The sequence below is a fragment of the Salmo salar genome, chromosome ssa18 (genome assembly GCF_905237065.1).
Source record: "Salmo salar chromosome ssa18, Ssal_v3.1, whole genome shotgun sequence".
In the NCBI taxonomy this organism is placed as follows: Eukaryota; Metazoa; Chordata; class Actinopteri; order Salmoniformes; family Salmonidae; genus Salmo; species Salmo salar.
This window is the reverse complement of record NC_059459.1, coordinates 59,402,113-59,427,165: the sequence shown is the minus strand read 5'-3', so window position 1 is coordinate 59,427,165 and position 25,053 is coordinate 59,402,113. Positions and strand designations below refer to the sequence as shown.

General features: G+C 42.6%; 1 protein-coding gene across 1 annotated transcript in view; it reads right to left on the bottom strand.

The window, feature by feature from the left end:
- The window catches only part of LOC100196828 (protein phosphatase 3 catalytic subunit alpha), a 58,741-nt gene that overhangs the window by 11,829 nt on the left and 21,859 nt on the right, over positions 1 to 25,053 (bottom strand).

The window sequence follows — 25,053 nt, the reverse complement described above, 5'->3', positions numbered from 1 at the left end:
GAGGAAGAGCAGGACAGTTAGTTCCTACAAACCCACAGGTACAAAAGCCCTCACACAGTAAAGAGTGAGGAGGAGAGCCATGTTGGAGACTCCATGCTCCCAAGATGACTAAGTCAAATAAGTCAAAGCTACAGTTGAATCACTGAGCAAGTTGAAGTCTTTGGAGGAAATATCTTTGACACATATCTGGCCAGAGAAAAGGTGTTATGGGAAATATGCACCGCTCATTGAATGCAACAAAACACATTTCTATATTTGAACTAAATGTGTGAATGCATCTATATAGGATTTATTGAAATAGTAAACAAAGTTGCACTCTGATGTCAGTAATTATCAAACAGAAAACCAAACTGCCGGTTTAGCATACACTAATGACGCCGTTGAAATGACAAGAATTATCACAGCTAATATTTGATAGCCTGTAGCTAGCAGAACTGTGTGTTACTGCTGCCGCCTACACCAAATCGTCTCAAATGCTCACTGTCCTGGCCTTACGGCCATCTTAATTATTGACTAATTACAGTCATCCACAACAATATCCTTCATTTGAGGAAAGCAGAACAGCAGAAACAAGGCATTCATTTCGGTGGAATTTGTTTCAATCATGACGCAGTCAAAGCTTTCTTGTTTCCACACAATGTAATAGCTACCCTATTATATAATACACAGTAATAGCCACCCTATTATATAATACACAGTAATAGCCACCCTATTATATAATACACAGTAATAGCCACCTTATTATATAATACACAGTAATAGCTACCCTATTATATAATACACAGTAATAGCTACCCTATTATATAATACACAGTAATAGCCACCCTATTATATAATACACAGTAATAGCTACCCTATTATATAATACACAGTAATAGCTACCCTATTATATAATACACAGTAATAGCTACCCTATTATATAATACACAGTAATAGCTACCCTATTATATAATACACAGTAATAGCCACCCTAATATATAATACACAGTAATAGCCACCCTATTATATAATACACAGTAATAGCTACTCTATTATATAATACACAGTAATAGCCACCCTAATATATAATACACAGTAATAGCCACCCTATTATATAATACACAGTAATAGCTACCCTATTATATAATACACAGTAATAGCTACTCTATTATATAATACACAGTAATAGCCACCATATTATATAATACACAGTAATAGCTACCCTATTATATAATACACAGTAATAGCCACCCTATTATATCATACACAGTAAGAGCCATCATATTATATAATATACAGTAATAGCCATTATTTTATATAATGCACAGTAATAGCCATCCTATTATATAATACACAGTAATAGCCATCCTATTATATAATGCACAGTAATAGCCATCATATTACATAATACACAGTAATTACCATCCTATTATATAATGCACAGTTATAGCCATCATATTATATAATACACAGTAATAGCCATACTATTATATAATGCACAGTAATAGCCATCATATTACATAATACACAGTAATTACCATCCTATTATATAATGCACAGTAATAGCCATCATATTATATAATACACAGTAATAGCCATAATATGATTTACACACAGCTGTACAGTACAAAGAAGGTTCACCTCCCTGATAGTTAATTGCAAATTAGCCGCCACGAATTTACGAAAATATGAAGTGGATTCACTAACTCAGCATTTTCGCACCATCAGAAACGAGGAAATCGTCCTAATTAACATCCCAGAGCAGCATCACTGCTAACGACAGAGTAATGTGCTGTGCCATTAGCCATTACAGGAACAGCGCCATTGAGTGGAGTGGGGATCTCACAGACCGAGGCAATGATTTCACTTAGGTGACATCATCTGTAATAAGAAATCTAGCACACCTCCATGTCACACTGTAATGAATAAAATAATAGAAAAAGGTCATTATAATTATGGGGCTTAATTTTATCTACCATGTGTGCTGCTAAAACTGCACAGATCTCCTGAAGTGTGCACTTGAACACTTCCCGTCATGGTGTAAACTCCCTCCAGCCAATGCTTACACCAGTCCAGTTCTTTAAATCCGTGACAAGGAAAGTGCAAGTGCACATTTTGGGAGAAGCGTGGAGTACAGCCATAGACTTCTACTTCACTTTCAATAGTCTCTCTCAACAGATATTCATATGATACAAGAAAGCAGAGCTAGCTCGAGATTGCAATTATGGCTTGCAAAGTTAACCTTCTCTTCCAGTACCTCACTCAGCTTCAATTCAGACAGCCAACATGGACGATGACTGAAACAACTGACATGTCAGCCAAGCTATTCCTACCAAACAACTTCACATAGCCTACATCCCTGTTAGGTGAACACTCATCTGTGTTGGTGTGCTTCAAAACCCAGCCAGTGCCCCAGATATGGTTACCAAAGGCCCCCTGGCTGGGTCACTTCTCAGCACCTGTTGTGCAACTCTAGCCCCGGGCTTAAAATGACAGTCTGTCTTCATGCAGCCTCCCTTCTCTCATGTTGAACTGTTGAACACAGGCTCCCCCCCAGCCTTCCACCACGTCTGTTACACAGAGCTACTCATATCATCAGGGGTGGGGGAAGCCTCTGTATGCTGCTTCCTGGGAACAGTGTGTGTGTGTGTGTGTGTGTGTGTGTGTGTGTGTGTGTGTGTGTGTGTGTGTGTGTGTGTGTGTGTGTGTGTGTGTGTGTGTGTGTGTATGTGTGTACCAATCAGTGCAACTACACCCAGAGCCTGATGGTTTGTCTCCAATCTTACAGGCATCTCATTGCTGACACTTACTGTGTGTCAGGATATCGCTACATTCATTTGACATCATGCCGGCGTCGACGACAGTAACGAATTTCAGTGGTATTGAAAATATTCCATTCTTTCAAGTTTTACGCACACAAAGTGTGAATATGCACACAAAATGTAAGCAGAGCAAAGGCTTCTGGGTGAAGCTTGCACCTAAGGACCAATGGAAGTGTTCCAAACAGGAAAACTCCTGTTGCCTACCTGGCAACGCTGAGTGAGCTACATCAAGTGCTCCTAGTATTTTATTCCGTGCCTGTAGTAGGATGAGGTAAAGGGCATTCAGTATTGTTGGATACTCCTGGCTGCAAGTGATGCTCTCAGGTTGCTGATGTCCAGTTGCTTAGCAGACTGTTGAACAATGTGTTATGCATGTGAGTGAATAAAAGAGAGTTAGCATAGACTACTAGTTGGCATATCTGTGTTGTTCATGTCATTTGAGAAGGTGTAGGGTAGTTGGTTTGTTCATGTCATTTGAGAAGGTGTAAGGTAGTTGGTTTGTTAATGTTTGCAATGGAAAGATGGCAAAAGTATGTTAGCTTCTTCAGAAATTGCAAAACCACAGCAATTCCAAATACACATTGGCTACTGTGATTGATATACTGTAGGCCTTACCCCTTTGATGTATTGCCTTAATTTCTATTTCTCAATCCTGTCCTTACTTTATCCATTCTAATGAATCGTCAATAATTGATTTCGGAAGTTATCCGCAATATATTTCAATTTTGAAGACTGCCATTTAGAATGGCACACGCCCATGCTTTCCAGCACTTAAGAACTGTGAGAGTGCAGCAGGCTGAGGTTTGACGAGCCCGCCCGCCTGCCTGGTAGCCTGCCTGTCCGCCTGCCTGGTTGCCTGCCTGTCCGCCTGCCTGGTTGCCTGCCTGTCCGCCTGCCTGGTTGCCTGCCTGGTTGCCTGCCTGTCCGCCTGCCTGGTAGCCTGCCTGTCCGCCTGCCTGGTTGCCTGCCTGTCCGCCTGCCTGGTTGCCTGCCTGTCCGCCTGCCTGGTTGCCTGCCTGTTTGCCTGCCTGTCCGCCTGCCTGGTTGCCTGCCTGTCCGCCTGCCTGGTTGCCTGCCTGTCCGCCTGGCTGATTACTCAGGATGACTCAAAGCTGGGCTCCATTAGCTGATAGCTTTCATTAATTTCATCATAACTCAGCCCCCCGCCATGTAACCAGTCAATTGATGCGCCGCAGGCTACAATCTAGAAGGAGAGAAATTGGTCTGCATTTATATAGTCTGATCATTCCCTTCTCATTTACCACGACTTAAAGGGGAATTTGACAGAACAACTGATCATTTTATATTGTGCCTAAAGGTACAGTAATGAATTCCTTAATTTATTCATTCATTCAGTGAAAGACCAAGGATCACAGCTCATCTCTCTGGCACCAACCACCCCACCCTACCAAACCTTTTTAAACCCCAGGATTCAATGTCCTGTATAAATGAAGTCAGCTATCAAAGACAACCTGGACCATGAGACTACCCACTGGGCGTAGACGTCAATTCGATGTCTATTCCATGTTGGTTCAACGCCATTTCATTGAAATGACGTGGAAACAACGTTATTTCAACCAGTGTGTGCTCAGTGCGTAGTCTGTTGCTCTGGAGTGCAATACTGTAGTTGCCGTCAGATCTCATATACCTGATAAGTGTTATGAATCTCTTTTCTCCTGATTTATATTTCTCCCATCACTGTGGGAGTAGAAAATGGCTTTTGGCAATCAGTGAAAAAGTACACGCTTAATTGGTAAAAAGGCCAATAAGAGTTTCAACTCAGGAAAGCAACAGGCATGGTTAAGAGCCATCATTCCAATTAGAGCCATTTCCACCATTAGCTAGAAACACTGTCCATCTCCCGTTGCATAGCAAATTAATACTATGCATTATTCAAACAACTCCCCCTCATTTATTTTGAATGCATTATCTATCTCCCACTCATGCATTATTTGAAGCACTCCAGGGAATGACAAGTCATTCCTTTCCACAGATTAAAAGTATCATTCAAAAGGCTGATTACAGGAAACCATGTTGGTCATACAGGGGGTCGACACTTTTAACGTTGTGTAACGACTACTTCAGCTCCAAGGTAGGAGTATAATGACATTGTCCTTATGAATGTTCAGAATCAAAAGAAAGGATGGAAGAAAGGTGGGTTACTGGTGGATTAATGGTGAGATACTGTACGACCAAGCATGACACTTGGGGTGCATCTCAAAAGTCAGGCGAAAGATACCAGACAGATTTCAGCAGATGGAAACTGCAATGCTGTCACGACTTTCGCCGAAGTTGGTCCCTCTCCTTGTTCGGGCGGCGTTCGGTGGTCGACGTCACCGGCCTTCTAGCCATCGCTGATCCACCTTTCATTTTCCATTGGTTTTGTCTCGTCTTCCTCACACCTGGTTCCAATTCCATCAATTACATGTTGTGTATTTAACCTTCTGTTTCCCCCCATGTCCTTGTCCGGAATTGTTTTCTTGTGCACGTTATGCAGGTGGATACCGGGTTTTGTTTGACCCATTCATTGATTGTTCTGTTTACGGTGTTTTTTTATGTTGATTAAACGACACCGCTGTAAATCAGTTTTCGCTCTCCTGCGCCTGACTTCTCTGCCGGCAGTACGCACCACGTTACAAATGCCTTATTATACGACAGTACAAAAGATGAATTGACGTTTGGCCAATTAAAAACTCACAGCTGCAGAATCTTGTCTAGAGCTTTAAAACAACATTAGTTGTTGACATTACCTCTCTGCTACTTTCACTACATTACCTTTCTGCTACTTTCACTACCATGCATCTCTGCTACTTTCACTACATTACCTCTCTTCTACTTTCACTACATTACCTCTCTGCTACTTTCACTACATTACCTTTCTGCTACTTTCACTGCCATACCTCTCTGCTACTTTCACTACATTACCTTTCTGCTACTTTCACTACCATACCTCTTTGCTACTTTCACTACATTACCTCTCTGCTACTTTCACTACCATACCTCTCTGCTACTTTCACTACATTACCTCTCTGCTACTTTCACTGCATTACCTTTCTGCTACTTTCACTACCATACCTCTCTGCTACTTGCACTACATTACCTCTCTGCTACTTTTGCAACATTACTTCTCTGCTACTTTCGCAGCATTACCTTTCTGCTACTTCCACTACATTACTTCTCTGCTACTTTCACAACGTTACCTCTCTGCTACTTTCATTACATTACCTTTCTGCTACTTTCACTACATTAACATACTAAAGTACTGCTCTCCAACTACCTTGTAAGCCACGTATTCTCCAATTACAAGATGCTGGACATGTGGTTGTTTCTAGAATATAACAAATATAATATAACAAATATAACAAAGCTTTCTTCGTGTCCAACAAGCTTTCTCTGCCTTTAACCTTGTTCTGAACACCTCCAAAACAAAGATCATGTTGTTTGGTAAGAATACCCCTGTCCCCACCGGTGTGATTAGTACCTCTGAGGGTTTGGAGCTTGAGGTAGTCACCTCATACAAGTACTTGGGAGTATTGCTAGATGGTACACTGCCTTCTCTCAGCACATATCAAAGCTGCAGGCTAAAGTTAAATCTAGACTTGGTTTTCTCTATCGTAATCGCTCCTCTTTCACCTCAGCTGCCAAACTAACCCTGATTCAGATGACCATCCTACACTACCCATGCTAGATTACGGAGACGTAATTTATAGATCGGCAGGTAAGGGTGCTCTCGAGCAGCTAGATGTTCTTTACTATTCGTCCATCAGATTTGCCACCGATGCCCCCATCACTGCACTCTATACTCCTCTGTGAACTGGTCATCTCTGTATACCCGTCTCAAGACCCACTGGTTGATGCTTATTTATAAAACCCTCTTAGGCCTCACTCCCCCCTATCTGAGATACCTACTGCAGCCCTCATCCTCCACATACAACACCCGTTCTGCCAGTCACATTCTGTTAAAGGTCCCCAAAGCACACATATCCCTGGGTTGCTCCTATTTTCAGTTGGCTGCAACTGGCGACTGGAACGAGCTAAAAAAAACACTCAAACTGGACAGTTTTATCTCCATCTCTTCATTCAAAGACTCAATCATGGACACTCTTACTGACAGTCGTGGCTGCTTCGCCTGATGTATTGTTGTCTCTACCTTCTTGCCCTTTGTGCTGTTGTCTTTGCCCACTGATGTTTGTACCATGTTTTGTGCTGCTACCATCTTGTCGTCATCCTCTGTTGCTACTATGCTGTGTTGTCATGTGTTGCTGCCATGCTATGTTGCTGTCTTAGGTCCCTCTTTATGTAGATGTTTTATTTATAATCACAGCCCCCGTCCCCGCAGGAGACCTATTGGTAGGCAGTCATTGTAAATAAGAATTTGTTCACAACTGACTTGCCTAGTTAAATAAAGGTTAAATAAAATGTAAAAAAGAATAACTCAACATCCCTAGCTGGTCAAATAGCTTGCTTTTCCTGAACCCCTATCCTGTACTATATACATTGGTGTATGTAGCCATATAATTACATATAGAATGTGAATTAAAGGATCTCTTTCCATGTAGCCTACGTGACTCAGTTCAATAAATACGGCCCAAGTTCACCACATTTCACTGCACACAGTGAGACGCGCAATATACATACACACAACATACATTACACGTTTTGGCTAGGAGAGTCTTAATCAACATAACATACTGTGGTGGGACTCAGTCATTGCAAAGAAAAACAGATTTCCCACGGAGCCGTATTTCACCTCGATTCATTTTCCCAGAAGCATGCGACTCAGCAACAAGAGCCTCATAGGAGAGACCTGTGAGGATTACCATACAGCCCGTCATTCATATGGGAGGCATACAGTACTGTATTGTATGTAGCAAACATATTATTGGGGCGTAACAGTATGTCTTGTATGTGCAAAGAATGCTTTTTAGCTTCTGATATGATCAAACTAAAGCAATGGGTTTACTGTATGTCAGTACTTGAAATTAACAACGAGCAACGTTCTGTACTCGATTCATGCTCAGTGATAGACACAGAAAGGAGGGGAAAACAAACATTTTGAAACAGAGTGTAATGGGGAAGAACTATCTAAACTTGTCCAATAAGAACGTTATGCCCTACTGAACATGGTCCAGGTGTCTACACCTTCCTCCCCTCTCACTTCCTTGTTGTTGACATCTGACTGAAGGCTGTATGCAGTAGGCAATATGTTATGCCCCTAGAGATCCTATTAAATTACTAGCGGGGCGATGTCATAAACACTCAAAGTTCTAGAATGGGGGTGAAAATGCCAGTCATATTGGTCAGGGAGAAATCCAAACCAATCTAATTGGAATGAATGGCAGTAGAGGCATAATTCAGATTTTACTTATGCAGGAAAATACAAGTAAGGCATGTGATTTATCAGAAATTGTGTAATGAAATTATTGTCAACCTAAAATATTGTCATATAATTATACAGTTTATACAGGTTTTATACACATGTCCTGTATAAATGCCTCTAAAATACAGTGTGTTGCAGAATTCTCCTTGGATTTCTTCACATTTTATTGTGTTAGAAAGCGGGATTAAAATTGATTTATTTATTTTTTAAATTGTCAACAATCTACACCAAATAATCTGTAATGTCAAAGTGGAAGATTTAAAATATATATTTTTTAAGATAAATACACATTTCATAACTAAAATATAGTCGTTGCATAAGTATTCAGCCCCTTAGTTTAGGCAAGCCTAAATTAGTTCAGGAATAAAATGTGGCTTAACAAATCACATAAATTACATGAAATAATAGGGGTTGACAAGATTCTTTAATGACTAGCAATTCCTCTGTCCCCCATACATCACCTGTAAGGTCCCTCAGTCAAGTATTGAAGTTCAAGCACAGATTCAACAACAAAGACCAGGAAGCTTTCTGAAAGCCTTATAAAGAAGGGCAGTGATTGGTAGATGAGTAACAATAACAAATATCTATTTTAGCATGGTCAAGTTAATAATTATGCTGTGGGTTATGTATTAAACCACCAAGACACATCAAAGATACTGTCGTCCTTCTGAACTGAGTTTCAGAACAGGAATGAAACTGCTCAGGGATGTTACTATGTAGATTTTAAAACAGCTACAGTGACTCCACAATAATGACCTAAATGAGTGAAAAGATGAATATTCCCCAAAGGATTCCCCAAAAAGTTAAATATTACAAAAAACTGAGCAAAGGAATACACTTTTTGGCCTAAATGCAAAGCCATATGTTTGAGACAAATCAACATCTTGACAGCTTCAAAATTTTTGAAAAAATAAATGGCCAAATATTGCACCATAAAAATGTGCAAAGCGCTTGTATAACCCACTTACCCAGGAAGACTTACAGCTGTAATTGATACCAAAGGTGTTCTAACATTTACTCAGGGAGTAAATACTTACACAACGACTATATTTTAGTTATTTAATGTATCTTTTTTTTAATCAAATTTTTTAGTATTTTGTGTAGATTGTTGACAAAAAACAATTCAATAAATGTTTAATTCCACTTTGTAGCACAATAGAACTCCAAGGGGTCTGAATACTTTTGCAAGGTACTGTATATGCCAACATTTTTGTTTTCTTAGAAAACTATTTGGAAAGCTGTTTTCTTGGAGTGCTATTATATGATACAATATCAGTACTTGTTGCATTTACAACTTGTCTAAGTCCTATCATCAACTGATTTAAGCCAGTGTATGACTGTGGATTGACTGTATTGTTTGAATGGAATGCTGCCATATTGGCAGTTAATTAGAAACATTTATGGAATCCTTCCTCTAAAACTGTCTGGCTAGATATTTTACACAATATCTTATAACAGCACTGGCGAACCATGGTTGACAAACTCCCTGACCAAAATGGCTGACCATTATCCCATCATAAAAAGGATCATGTCTATTCGATGGTAAGGGCTTATCTCACATTTTTTACATTTTAGTCATTTAGCAGACGCTTTTATCCAGAGCGACTTACAGTAGTGAATGCAAACATTTCATTTCCATTTTCATACATTTTTTTCCTCGTACTGGCCCCCTGTGGAAATCGAACCCACAACCCTGGCATTGCAAACACCATGCTGGCGTTGCAAACACCATGCTGTACCAACTGAGCCAGAACCAACAGAGCACTATGGCAGATCGTGAAGCATAGCATAGGGAGTCGTGTCATCACTGCATTGTTCAGCACGTAGCTCTTTTTGATAGGAATGCCCATTTAAACCACTGCACAGATCCACTTCTCTCATCCACCATAACACCCATGTATTTACGCAGTGTGTGTATATGAAGTGACCATTTTACTCTGCACCCTCATTGCAGAAGTAACATGAGCGAGTGTCGGGGGGGGGGTGTTGAATGCTCCCATTGCTATTGACCAGGGAACCCTGACTGTCTGGAAATGTCAATCACATTACAGCTTATAGCCAGCCTCCAGCCCAGGAAGCAGCTACTTTCTATGGGTCTCAAACCAGGCAACATAACTGTGGCTACATTATCATCTCCAGCCACTCAGCCTTCACCACAGACTGAGCAGCCAATCAGCCTTCACCACAGACTGAGCAGCCAATCAGCCTGCACTACAGACTGAGCAGTGTCTGAGCAGAAAGAAGTCACTTCGCAAAAAGATGATTCGCTGCACAAAGATACGATGGATAATAAGAATGGGCACATTATACCTACCGTATATTGTGGCTGATAGAGCATATGACTTAGACTAAGAAAATAACTTTCCACAAAATGAACCTCCATATGCAGAAATGAAAAAGTGTTGTTTCCATGAAGTCTCAACCATGTACACACAATTGACATCAAAAGTACTATTTCATATACAAACAATCTTAGAAAACAATATTGACAAAGGCTCATTTTCAAACCAATACTCTGAATTCGAGTGTTTTGGCATCTCACGGATTTCACAATGAAATCTTGTCGAGCACAACGCCTTTCAATGGACTATGGGATTTGACCTGGGAAAATGGCTGACAGGGCACCAACTGCTACCCTCCGAGAGTGTGGGTGAGTCTTTGGCTGGCACTTCCCATCTATAGACAAGTTACCACGCCAGCACTTTTCACTGCCGCTTGCCTCTGCATGACCACCAGAAAGAGAGAAAAACAAGAGGTAAAAAAAGGAGAGAAAAGAAGAGGGTGGGACAAAATGATAGAGATGGAGAGACAGACAACAATAACAATGCACCCGATATTATATACCGGCCTTGATGTCGGTAGCGCCATATCGTATCGGACGATAAGGGCTAAAAACGTTGCATTATTGGTATCTTCCAATAGTCTATATCAACGCAGATATTTAAAGATCCCGAACAAGAGCCAGTGTGCTGTGGTTTTGGTGACTCACTGAACGAACTGAACTCACTCTGTGCTTGTCGCCCCAAGGCATCAGACATTGGCGGTGAGCTTCGCTTTCTGTCAAAGTGCCAAAAGACACACACAAGTGAGTGTACAAATGTCTACAAGCACCCGCGGTTGTTGCTCCCCTGCACCGCACAACACAGTAACCCCCCCCCCGACACACACACACACCACACCAAAGCTTTCCAGTGGTCTCTCAGTGAATGTTTAGCCAAAACACATCATGAATCATGACTGAACGTTTGTTTGAATGGTTCCAACCTCACAGTTTTCGTCAAAAACAAAAAAACAACGGAGGTCATGAACCAAGACATGAATCCTCAATAACTGAGAGAAGAACACTGCCTTTCATCAAATAAAAGATGGCCTTTCCTGGTTACATTGCTATATTCAGTGCTACTACCTCCAAGGAGGATAATCAAGGGACAACAAAAAAAACCTTTCCATCTCTCAACATAATCCCATACAACTCTCTCAGCGGAGTTAGGTTTCCAGTTGGGAATCTTTCAGTGAAGAAGCAGCCCCATGCTGTATATTTGCCAAGTGTTGAATAGGACACAAAGAGGGTGCATCTCATTCCCCAAACAACCTGCTCTGGGCTTATTAATTAAATTACATAACCACAAAGAGACAGAGAAGAGAGTACACTACTGGGTAATAGCTAATTGGCAGATAATATTGAAAGGGTTCAAACGGGTCGGGATATTTGGAAGATGGAAGGGATAGAAGAGCCATTAGAAACTTAAAGCACCAACTGGAACTTCTGGGTCAAACAAATAATTCTATGCAGTCAATTTACGACAACGTTGTCTGCCACATCCAAAGATGCTGAATAAGAGTCTATCCCTTCCGACACCCGTGTTGAAACACTTCACCCAGAACTCAAGTTTGTAACATCTGTGTGTCAATGGTGATACATTATTGTTTGTCGTGTGCTGTGCTGCGCTTCTTTAACTACTGGGCCTGCATTCCAAATTGGCACCCTATCTCCTATATAGTGCACTACTTTTGACCATGACCCATGTAGAGAATAGGGTGCCATTTGGGACACACTGGATAAATTTGCCTAGTTTCCATACGGAACACATCAGACTCTATTTGCGCTACCTCTCCATACAGCTTTCAGCCTCCCCCCACCCTACCTCTCATTTAAAATGGCTACAAAGCTGCCAATCAAATATTCATAAGTCTGCACTAGGAGATGCAATACCGAGAAACAATTAAGGCATTATAAATTCTGGGGTGAACCCTCCATATTTAAAACCCGCCTACGGCCCCCCCTGCAGCACGCATGGCACTGCGTTATTATAATATGGAAAGGAGATTGAAAGAACATTTAAGTCAGGGTTTATGGCTGCCAATTTTATTTGGGATGATTCAAAAGCAAAGAAAGCCAGAGTCAGAAAGGAATAGTAATCCCACCGAAAATCCACTTTCCTCACAAAGACTGTTCTAGCATGTACAAGGCTGAAGCTGGACTAAGCCAGACTGAGTAACTAACTCCTTTCTCTAGCGACCTCTCTATTGGCCAGCTTTCAATAAAACAATATGCTAATTTCTCTCAGGTGGTTCCCACATGGGGTTTTCTTGAATAGTTATCTGTTCTGGTGTTGAATCAACCACACATCCTTTCAGGAAGTCATTTCGAGATCTGCGGCTTGCGATGCACAATTTTCTTAGACTGGACAAGCTTTCTAATGAAGCTGCAGACTGGCCAATACTACTACATGGTAGCCTACAATATTTTATCCACTCTGAATCCATTGTACACCATCCAACCTTTTAAACCCACTACAGGGAACGAGGAAACAGTTCTCGTTTTGCATATTGTGTAATATGCAGATGAAGCACCACAACAATGGCACTCATGGCAACCAAATGTGCTCTTGTCAGCGTTGGAGGAGCCTTCTGTTCTATCTACTAAGTAAAGGAGAGGTCCCGGCTTTTCAAAGGGTCATTTAGACGTTGGCGTGTGCCTCTTTAGCATGCATTAGTAGGAGTGAAGCAGGCTCTGGACAAGACGCTTAGCGGAACAGGACTTTGAAACGAGTGCCTTTTTAGTACCACAGATTCAGACCTTCATTGTGCTGCCTGTATTTGAAAAGCAGTGAGGAAAAAGGGAGAGCAAGGGAGATACGGGGATATACTGGTGGTGTACCCAGGGGCAGGAAGCAAGGCCGAGCCAAACAACACCCACCCACACACAAACACACGCACATGAACGCAAGCACATACGAATGCACACGCACAGACGCGCACACACACAGTTGGTGCCCCTGGCACTCTGGTCCAGAGGAAGCAGAGAATGCAAAGTGAGGGAAAAGAGGAGAGCTGCTAGCTGCTAGATGGAACGTGTCCAAATGGGCACTGTCAAAATCAAACCCCTCTATAAAGGCATCACACAAGGACAAGCATATTTCCTTATTAATTACCCAATAAAGTTATCAGTAGTTTATCATGTTTCAGGGCACAATTTAAATTGGACTAGAGGTAGTTGGTGAGTGACTTCTACTCCAGTTCATAAAATGTTCAGATAAAACCATTTTGAAAAAAGCACACAGTCAGGTGGTAATTGCAGTCAATAACAAATTGGCCCAGCATTCAAATTAATTGAGCCTGTTTTCAATAACTATTCCACATTTTCAGTATTTAATTCTCTTAATATGTAATTCCTTCCCATCTCTGGGGCATTTCCCTCTTATCTGTTTTTATTGATAATTACACAAAATCATATTTTAATACCCACAGAAAAAGTGTATGATATGTACACAGTCTGCCCTCCCCATCTTACACACATCATTACACTTTAAAAAGAACAGGTTTTTAAACCATTACATAGACCTTTTTTTTAAACAAAATGAGTAAAGTGGTTGCCACGGAAACTAGAGCAGAACACAGTCTCAGTCTGATCTTTTATCCATCATAGCAAAATATTGGCTTAGGAAGGAGATGCCCATGGCTATAGCGGTTAGAAAGCACACACACACACACACACACACACACACACACACACACACACACACACACACACACACACACACACACACACACACACACACACACACACACACACACACACACACACACACACACACACACCTACATGTCCTCCTAACAATAAAGAACTCCTACTGTGCCATGACACATTGTGGGGAAATCTATGGTGGTGTGGACTGATGTTCCCAAAGATGGGTCTACCTACCGCGGAGGGAAGGAGCCAACAAGTGAGGTGGTACCTGCATCGGCCATCATAAGGAAATATTGGTTCTATGGTATAGCAATAAAATCAAAGTGATACTTTGAAAGCGCAGTGTGTGGGGGATTCTTTCCATTGAATGACAATGACACTAGCTATGTGTAGACAGGGACAGTGAGAGACAGAAGCTGGCTCCCAAAAAAGCCAAGCGACGTCATTAATCGTCCGTGTCGCCAAGGCTGTCAGCGCTAAGATAATAAGCATTTAAAGTGCCATTTTAGAGCCAGTTTGAAGGCTGTAGGAGATTGAGTAATGAGCAAAATGATTGTCCTCGTTCGACAGATTGAAAAGACTTGAGTGAAAAGGTCACGCTAGAGCTTTGGCGACATGGCAATCAAAACACGGGTCAGTTGCTGTGAAAACACAAGGAGGTATCTTCATGTATGTAAAGCGTGTATTAATCAATTCCTGACAAGCGGAGGTTGGTCTCTCTCTCCCTCTCTCGGGGATGTCCTCTTTCTGCGCTGGCTCCCTTGGCTCCTGGCCCACAATGTGCTGCTGGTGGTTGGCGTGTGTCGGCCCATTGATGGCAGTAGGGGAGGATCAATGACACAGACCGAGTGGCCAGTGGGGAACCACCGTTTCACAGCTGCCTGGCGGATGGTGGATGGCTGATGACTGCGGCCGTGCAGGGACGATGACGAGTCAAGGCCAGCGGAGAGGATCAGAGGGACGGTACGATACGTCAATGAGAACATGGAGGGAGGCCTGTTCATCTGTCAAAGCACCTACTCTCCCTGTGACTGTCGACTACTGAATGACAGACAACATTTGACGCAGACCGCCTCACGCAGACTAACTGCTGGTATGAGAAGCATTATTTAACATACAGTGACTCAACATCTCAATGGATATACCTCAATGGGAGAGTGAAGAACTGTAGATAACCACTGGTGTGCTCAAAAAGCCACTTTGAACAATAGTGGTTGATTGAAAATGTTATTCAATTTCTTAAGTCATAAATTGAAATCATGTTTAAACCGGCAATATCTAACTTTTTGGGCAACACGGCTAAATTCATATAGAAATGTGAGTAATAGATCTGTCATTCTCATTAAAAGCAAGTCTAAGGAGCGGTAGATCTGTTCTAAGTGCAATATTTCATTTTTGCGTCTTTTACTTTCAGTTTTGTACACCAGCTTCAAACAACTGAAAATATGATTTTTTTGGTTATTGAAAAGGTATTGCACAGCGGTTTAGATGGTACAATGATTCTCTACAATATAATTGCTTGTTTTGTCACATAAACTGAATTTTTAGCAACCAGCAAATGGCGGAGCGATTTCTGCATACTGCACCTTTAAAACATATGAGTTGAAGGCTGAATCTACCATGGTCGGTTCAGCACTTTTGTGATCCAGACCAGAGCTGCTCTTTAGCTAAACATGCAGCAGTCACGACTTCTCTCGTACCTATGCTGTGCTTTTACTCTTAGTGCTCCTGAGTCTCCTCAGGGCACCACACACACAGGACACCTACTTTACAAACACTTACCGACGTGTACTGCCTTGAAATTATGATGAATGCATTCCACCGCTATCTACTCCGTCGTTCTGGGAAAACTTTACACATTTAGCCCTCTGAGACAAATACATCACCAATCAATCCCAGATAGTAGACGTGCATGTCGCAAAGACCCTTACCATGACTTCAGCAACCCACTACAGTGCAGTGCCAACCCAAACACAAAAGTCTCTAGAACTTTCACACCATGACACTCGTTCCACAACACGACATAACATTGCAACTCAGGGGCTAACTAACTTGCTAGTCGCTAACTGTAGCAAGATCTCCTGCACTGTAGCGTCTCCCTAACTGTAGCATCTCCTGCGCTAAAAAAGCCTAGCCAGCCGACTGACAGCCGCTAAAGAAGATGTTAGTTCCCTGGTTGTGGTGTCGGGCTGAGGCCTGCCTCCCCCCCCGTGCCGTGACACAAGATTAGCTGTCATTAGAGCCAGGGAACTATAGTCACTTTCAAAGCGTAGCCGAGAGGGAACAAAGCAGGAGTCTGGGAGGACAGGGAAAACTGGGTTTTACTGGAGGAGGCACATTTAACTAAAATGCTGCTAAAGCCTGGATAGGGAGCTTACATTCAGCTGGAAAATGCTAGTGCATTTAATGATAATTACTATAACAGGATACACTTACTCTGAACCCAGTGTTATCAAAGGAGACATGTACATATCCTCCAACCCTCTGTTTCAAAATGGATTTGAAGTCAACGTTCAACAGTATGATATAAAATGTCAACAAAGTCTATAAAAAAAGACATGCATGTATATTGCTACGCTAATCATGTATATTACTACGCTTCGCTAATCATGTATATTGCTACGCTTCGCTAATCATATATATTGCTACGCTACGCTAATCATGAATATTGGTGTCAGCGGTTGGTTTGTTCATTTATCCTTCATTTATCTACAAGGTCATTTAATTTGAGACCACACCCCTCTGAAGGACTATCGGGGCATGTTTTGCTCCTCTCTCCTCTCCTCTCCAACCAGACCAGATAGTGAACATGAAGGTCAGACTGGAGGGAAACTGGAGAGTATGTTTGGATAACGCTCTCGACTCGAACCTGGCTGGGCCCTGCATACAAGAAGCACTTTTGTCTCCCTCCACTGCAACTCTCCATCATCCTGTCAACTCGACCGGCCTGCGTTTAGGGAAGGCTGACGACACCATTCTGTAGAGGAAAACACGTGTCCGCACTAACCCCGCTGGAGAGTTCCCCTGTGGCCAGACGGCCACTTTACAAAGCGGCCCTTGTTGTTGGCGGGTTGTTCGGCGAGCCGACAGTGACATTCTGAAGGACGGCAACTCGCCACAGAACAAGCTGCAGATCGGGTGCTGATGCTTCTGCATGGTGTTGAGTAACACTTAGAAGAGAAGTTGTCGAGATGAGTTAACTTGACTCAGTGTGGTGCTCTGAAATGTCTTGTGTTTATTTTGGAAGGGTACCAGATTTATGAGCCTTGTTTCATTGACCCAGTTAAAAAAGAAATAAAAAACTCCTGGATTTAATTTATCTTCTATCAAGATTCATTGATTGATTTCATCAACATGGTTTAAAATATCCCTTTATCATAATTTTAAGAATTTCTGTCAGGCTCTGTAGATGTTTGTAATCATACATTTCTTTATTTCTAATCCTTGAAAATTGGGTCTACTTGTTTCATTTAGTCAGAGTTTGTGAAACTGGCCCATTGTCTAGAAAAGTTTGTTGTCAAATAGCTATCTCGATATTCTTTCTCATGGACTTTCTCTGAGATTGATGCCACTGTGTGCGTGCTGAGAGGATGCTTTGAGCAGTGCTGCAGGCATAACTATGGTTTCAGGCCCAAGGCTTGACCAAGCATTCCAGTGAGTGACCCTGAAGTCTACACATCCATATAAAAAAATCTGACATGACATGCTATAATTGTGAAGAGCTCAAAGGCTATACATCACAACAGAACAAAACGGTATTCTCCCTCTTTTCTCCCCTTTCTCAACATGGTGATATATATTTTTTAAAGGAATCAATATATCATATGATTGATGTTGAGTCAGGTGGTCATTTTTACTCAGCATACAATCGCACAACCAATTAAATATTTATAGGTGTGTTTTTCCTCAATAACAAGCCATAACAAGTCTAATTGATCAGAAGAACAGGTCTGATCCAATTGTATAAACACTGAAATGAGTAGGCCTAATGCCAAAATTGCTCAAACAAGTCTAACCCGCTTTCCGTGTTTTTTTTACTCACAGCTTGCCTTCTGAAAGAAATATGCCTCAACAGGCGCGTTGATCGCACCTCCCGAGGAGAGGAGCACTCAGCTCGCTGGCAGCCTAAGACGTTGGCATTTCTAGAATGCAATTACTAGACAGATACCAAGGGGATGAGTCTGGTCTATTTTTGCCCCCCCCCATACAGCCCCATCCCTATCCATACCACGGGTGCAGTGAGTTGACCCATATAAAACTGGTCCTGCTGTAGATTACATTCCTAATCGTTAATTAAAGTTCTGTCCCATACCGGAGCGCTTTAGATATATTTTAATGGAGCGCTTTGGCTATATTGAAGGCAGGGGTTATGTAGGTTGGGGGAGTTGGACCAAATAAGGCATTTCATCTATGCAAGGGTGGTAATCTGAATTGACATTAGCACAGGTGAAAATGGACTAGTTGAGGGTATCAATAGGATTGTTACAATACGGTGATAATAGATATATGTGAGAAGGAGAGAGGGATGAGAAGAGAAAGCCTCTCCCAAACTGCGAGAGAATTCTGACTCAGCAGAGACGGGCTCCCTCTCTCCTCATCCTCTATGTCTCTTCTCTTCCCTTGACCCAGCCGTTTGAGGGAGGGACTGTATCTCATATTGGGGGCTTGTGACGAAGCTCCAGAGGTATCTGTTATTATATAAACCCTATAACCCCTTGAGCTAAAAGTGACCGTCGCTGTAAATCAATCATCGGCCTTTACCGCCAGGCCTGACCTCCATATCGTAAAAATAGCGGTTCGGTTCTTTCCCTCTCTCTTTTTTTTTAAAGATTGCTTGGTAACACATTATTAAAGCTCACCATCTGTGAGTGTTTACCAACCGAGGATATTAAACGTGGGAAATGGCGTAATTCGGAAATCTGTTTGTACCGAGAGGTCTATCCACGTGCCCTATCTCGAGTGGGGGGGGGGCTGTCTTACCCTGTGAGGGGCAGTGAGGTCCAGGAGACAGCAGGTTGACCGGTCAGGCCGTGTCCTCCTTCCCCCTGTGTGATTTAGGTCATTTGGCTGGGTCAGGTCCACTTGAGGCTGAGCCAGCCAGCCAGGGAATTGGTCATGCAGCAAGAGACACTGCCATGATGGCCTGAAGGTGTCCAGTAAGGGCCAGAGATTATCAATATCCAGCAAATGGCATACTCTGTACCTTATCAAGTTGTGCCTGTTGATGGCCCGGGTTTACACAAAATGTGTCACTGTATTAGAAATGTGTACCTTGCTTCAGAAAATCTTTATTTGAAAAATGATTTTGGATTGGTTTGAGGCGCAAGGCAAGATTTAATGAGGCCATAGCCATGTGTCTTGAACTACTTCCTTTATTATTGTGATCCACCAACACTGGGCGTCCTTTGGCATACCCTGCTCCATACTCCATTAGAATGACCACAACTGGGGTTCAACAACATGGCAATGAGGGCAGGTGGTAGAGGTCTGCTACCCGACCAGAGCCCGACAGACTCCGACATTATACATCGGGTTAGGGCCGGGTAGGGCCTGTTTTTTCATCAACAACTAGGATACGGGCTGGGCTCGGTTATCACTAAATTGTTCACTAACATTTTGAAGCTGAGACATTTGCTCGTGCTCTGCTGCGCAGTACGGTGATATTTGACTAAGATCATAACATGGTGTCAGAAGTGCTTCTACCTCATCAAATATAAGACAGGAGAGATTATTTCACAGAAAATAATAATGTTCCTTGAGTTTTGTCTGTTTAGAGTGAGGAGAAGTAGCTAACGTCTCTCTCAAGTCTCGTCAATGAGCAGAGCAGCCCAAGCGGAGCCGTTGCTACGGATACTTACCGCTACAGAGCCGCCATGAGCAGAGCCCATGCAGAACGAGAAGTGCGCAGGGAGCGAGTGGCAGACAGAGAGGGGCAGCTAATGGATTTACTAACAGAGAAAGTTAGTTCTGATCTCGGCTTTCGGGCAGGGCCTGGGCCTTAAATTGGGCAGAAGCAAAATCGGGCCTGGGTCGGGCAGGGCCTGAACGTCGCGGGCATAGGTAGGGCTCGGGCTTCAAGTTCATACCCGTGCAGGGCTTTAGGAGGTGGTGGGGGATTTGCTCTTCTGCAGACCTACACATATGCCGGCTCAGATGCACTTGAGAGATATACTATCTGCCAAACAGAGTAGCTGATTTATATCTCGATTTGGACGTCCCAAAAGGCCCAGCAGCATTCCTCCTGAGGGATCAGGTAACGGTCTATACAGGGAGGCATCATTGGAGGATTTGTCTCCCGCTGATGCAACATGGTGGCTAGAATAGCGGTCTAGATCTATCTATACACGGAGATAGGCCTACGGCATGATGGGAGTTTCCCCCTGCAACATGTGGGCTACAATAGTTCAGCGTTCAGTCACAGAGCAAAGAAGTCACTCAATAAAAGATAAAACAACAGTATGAGAGGCAGATGGTGACCCAGAGAGTAGTATTATCCAGCTCAGCTGTTTGAACAAGGGCACCGCATAATCACAGAATCGCTCCACCAAAAACAAATAGAAAAATAGCAGATAGAGAAACAGACTTAGAATGAAACAGAGAGGCATAATGAGAGCAAGTTTGACAGAGAGAGATACAAACGTCGCCGTTGCTAGCGAAGATGTCAGAGAGCTTAATAACACACTTCAGTTAGATGACGAAGGGAAGGACACAGAGAGTCGGTCGAGTTCACAGTAGATATGTGGCAAGCCGCATTGCCATTCCCTCAACCTTCCCAAAGACTGGGTGGGGGCTGGGGGAACGTGATAGGCTGCACCATACGGTGGAGCCGTACAAGAGCTGCCAAAAAGGACAACAAACAGTGTGCATGTACGTGTGTAACTAGGGTGTGCCGCAGAATTCATAACAAACAACGAAGCTCGTCTTCTCTGCTATAACGTCCCACACTTTGATGACTGTTTCACTTCGTTTTTTTGTGTGGGTGTTTAGCATATCGTTTTTTTTATTACGCTATTTACATGTCACACCACATTTCACATTTACATTACGTAAATAAATAAAAAAAGCAATATGCATGATACTTAATTGAGGACCTGTCCAAGACTTATGATGATGATACATCATGTGTGTGGAGTGGGGGGGGGGGCGAGAGAGACACCCAGAAACAGAATGTTGATATCAACAACATGCCCAAACGATGTTCAAAAACACAGCCACAAAAAAAATCTACAGGCCTAGGACTGACAGACTGTCGCTTCTTCAACGGAGGCATTCTTTTGAGTTAAAGTTCCTACAACACATCCTCAATGCAAAGCGAAACAGGACATGGGAGGCCATCTTTGTAGTAGGGAGGGAGGCAGCTCCACGCTAGACAAACCAAAAAGCAGCTAGGGTGGTATTCATTAGGGCATGCAACAGAAAACATTTTGCAACAGAAAACCAAAATGAGCATTTGTTATTGGACAAGTCCCTGTTTCAGTCTGTTTTCTTCTGTTTGGTGCCTAATGAACACACCCCATGATTTAGGACACACTGCCCCTCCTGTTAACGATCTCCTTCAGGGCATTAGGATGATTTAAAGGCTATGCTGATTGGTCAATCAAATATATGGCCCCATGTCTGTCGCTCTTCTGACAGGCACAAAATCAACTGGGACACTGTCAGACAGACAGACACACTATCTTTTTGAACAGTCTGGCTGCCCTCCGGTGTTCGGTAACAGTGGATAGCGCCGGAGCTATTGACATCTGTTTGTGATCTGATAGCACCTGACTATGCACCGTTTTAGCTTGGTCACTTGTATTTGTAGAACAACTTGACTTGCATGCTAAAGTCTTACGTTGCATTGAGACAGCATCTTCATGCGTTGCAACGGTTGGCCTTGAGTAAAATGTGACCGAAATGTTTATGCGGCATCTTTGTTTACGAACCACTGCCAACGCACATGTAACAAAGACTGAAGGCACCCAACTGTGAGATGAGTCAACCTTTTGTTGTTGTTTTTTTTACACAGTATCAAAAGCTACTCTGTGATTCTGTGAAAAAGAAGAGACGTTCAGAGTAAACACTACTCTACAGAGTAGACACAACAGAGTAGACACAACAGAGTAGACAACAGAGTAGACACTACAGAGTAGACACTACAGAGTAGACACAACAGAGTAGACACTACAGAGTAGACAACAGAGTAGACACTACAGAGTAGACACTACAGAGTAGACACTACAGAGTAGACAACAGAGTAGACACAACAGAGTAGACACTACAGAGTAGACACAACAGAGTAGACACAACAGAGTAGACACTACAGAGTAGACACAACAGAGTAGACACTACAGAGTAGACACTACAGAGTAGACACAACAGAGTAGGCACAACAGAGTAGACACTACAGAGTAGACACAACAGAGTAGACAACAGAGTAGACACTACAGAGTAGACACTACAGAGTAGACAACAGAGTAGACACTACAGAGTAGACACTACAGAGTAGACACTACAGAGTAGACACAACAGAGTAGACACTACAGAGTAGACAACAGAGTAGACACTACAGAGTAGACACTACAGAGTAGACAACAGAGTAGACACTACAGGGTAGACACTACAGAGTAGACACTACAGAGTAGACACTACAGAGTAGACACTACAGAGTAGACACTACAGAGTAGACACTACAGAGTAGACACAACAGAGTAGACACTACAGAGTAGACACTACAGAGTAGACACTACAGAGTAGACACATCAGAGTAGGCACAACAGAGTAGACACTACAGAGTAGACACTACAGAGTAGATGCAACAGAGTAGACACTACAGAGTAGATGCAACAGAGTGAACACTACAGAGTAGACACTACAGAGTAGACACTATAGAGTAGATGCAACAGAGTAGACACTACAGAGCAGACACTACAGAGTAGACACTACAGAGTAGATGTAACAGAGTAGACACTACAGAGTAGACACTACAGAGTAGACACTACAGAGTAGGCACTTAGAGCCCCTACAGTACCACCAGTAAACAATGACCAGCTTTCAACAGCTTTTGAACAGACAGGCAGATAAGCGGACAGGCAGACAGACCGACTGAGCCACACACACAAACAAACAGTGCTCAGTCACGACTCTGGCTCCGGTCAGACTCCTCTGCAGTAGGTTTTTCACAGAGCAGAGCATAGCGGTCTGGACAGCTAGCCTCCCTCCCCCCTCTCCTCCATGTGGGCGTGTGTGACTGAGTGGCCTGCCATGCAGCCACAGCTCTGAGGCCAGCTTCAAACCCCTTTCTGCCTGGCTGGCTCCTCTCTTCCACAGCCAGGCCTGTTCAGTCACTGAACGCTGGTCAGCTCTGTTTCTGTAGAGGTAAGGATGGCTGTGAAGCTGATTCTTTGACATGAATGACAGGTAAATGTTGATCGATTCGGACAAAACCAGAGCCTTTATGAAATGACAGAAAAATAACCCCAAAATATGTTGAATTAGTTACATGTGGGACATTTGTATAGACTAGCCGTATACCTTTTTAAATGAACATAACAAAAAACGATATTTTCCAATGACAATACAGTATAAACATATACTGCCTACAAATGTGCATAGTCAAGCGTGTGGAGTGTAGAGCTCAACACACCTGTGGATGGGGTGGGGGGTTCATTTTCAGCCAGGCGGTCTATAAATGACATGGGTAAATGTGTGTAAATAAACCTAGAGTCCTTGATTCGCTAGCTGTAGTCGCTAGGCTAGTCCACCCACCAGGAACAGTATGAAAACATCAGAGAAATGTCTTCCTGGGCTGTAGTTTCACTGCAGGATCGATAAATTGGCCAGCTATTGGCCAGCTAGCTTTGGTAAACACTCATGTAGCTAGAACTCTTTGTTTTATGCTTTATAGAAAGGTTACAAAGTTTAAATAAGGGTTAGAGTGTATTGAGTCACGTTGCCATGACTACTTTAATACCTCTTTGTACGAGCCAGGAAATGTGAATAGTTGCTGTGTCGATACTATCGATTGCTTTCTACCGGAAAAGTTAACTGAACTGTGATTTAAATTGATGTGGATATTGTGCTATTTATCAGACTCTAACCAAACTCATCCGGCATGTACTAAGGCATTTCCTAAAGTAAATGACTATGCCCATAGACAACCAAGTCCTAGCTGAGGAATATTCCCCTTTGCCTAAATACCCACAGGGCCTTCGAAGGGCTCCTATTTCATAATGGAAACCTGAACGTGACGGCGGGAGGAATAAAACACATAGTAAAAGAACATCAAACTCAATCCCAGTTAAAGCCTGAAGACCTGGCAACCCCGGGAGAGTGTAGAGCGCGAGTGTGACGCCATCTTGAAATGCTCTAGTGCCAAAACTAGGCCTTAACGACGCGCCAAACCCAACCCCTCTGCTTTACCACTTCCAGTTGGGAAGCATACTAACATGGAACCTGAACATCTGCCTCTTTCCCTATAACTTAAAAGGATCCGTTTTAAAAGGAGAGACATGGCAACAAATTCCACTTTGAAATTAGTGTTCTACTATAGGTAGCCTTTCCTGCAATCAAATGACCAAATCTCCCTCTAGTGGCCTCATGGGTGGAATGTTATTAATATGTCAAACTGATTTGTTATATTTCAGTCTTCTGTGATGTATATAAAGTGTAATATTGGGATGCAAACTCAAAATGTAATACATTTCAACTCTATATCTGACATGGTACAGGTGTCTTCTTTTATTAAGCCCATAACCATGCGTGTGAGGTGTATACTTTGGTTTCAAAGTAGATTTGTTTAAGACTACCAGGAAATATTCTGTGTGACCCTAATTTAGCCCACTGCAGTAAAAGGTTATTAAATGCAACACTTTCCTTCCATTTTGAACTTTACCTCCCAAGTGTCGGGAAAAAAACTC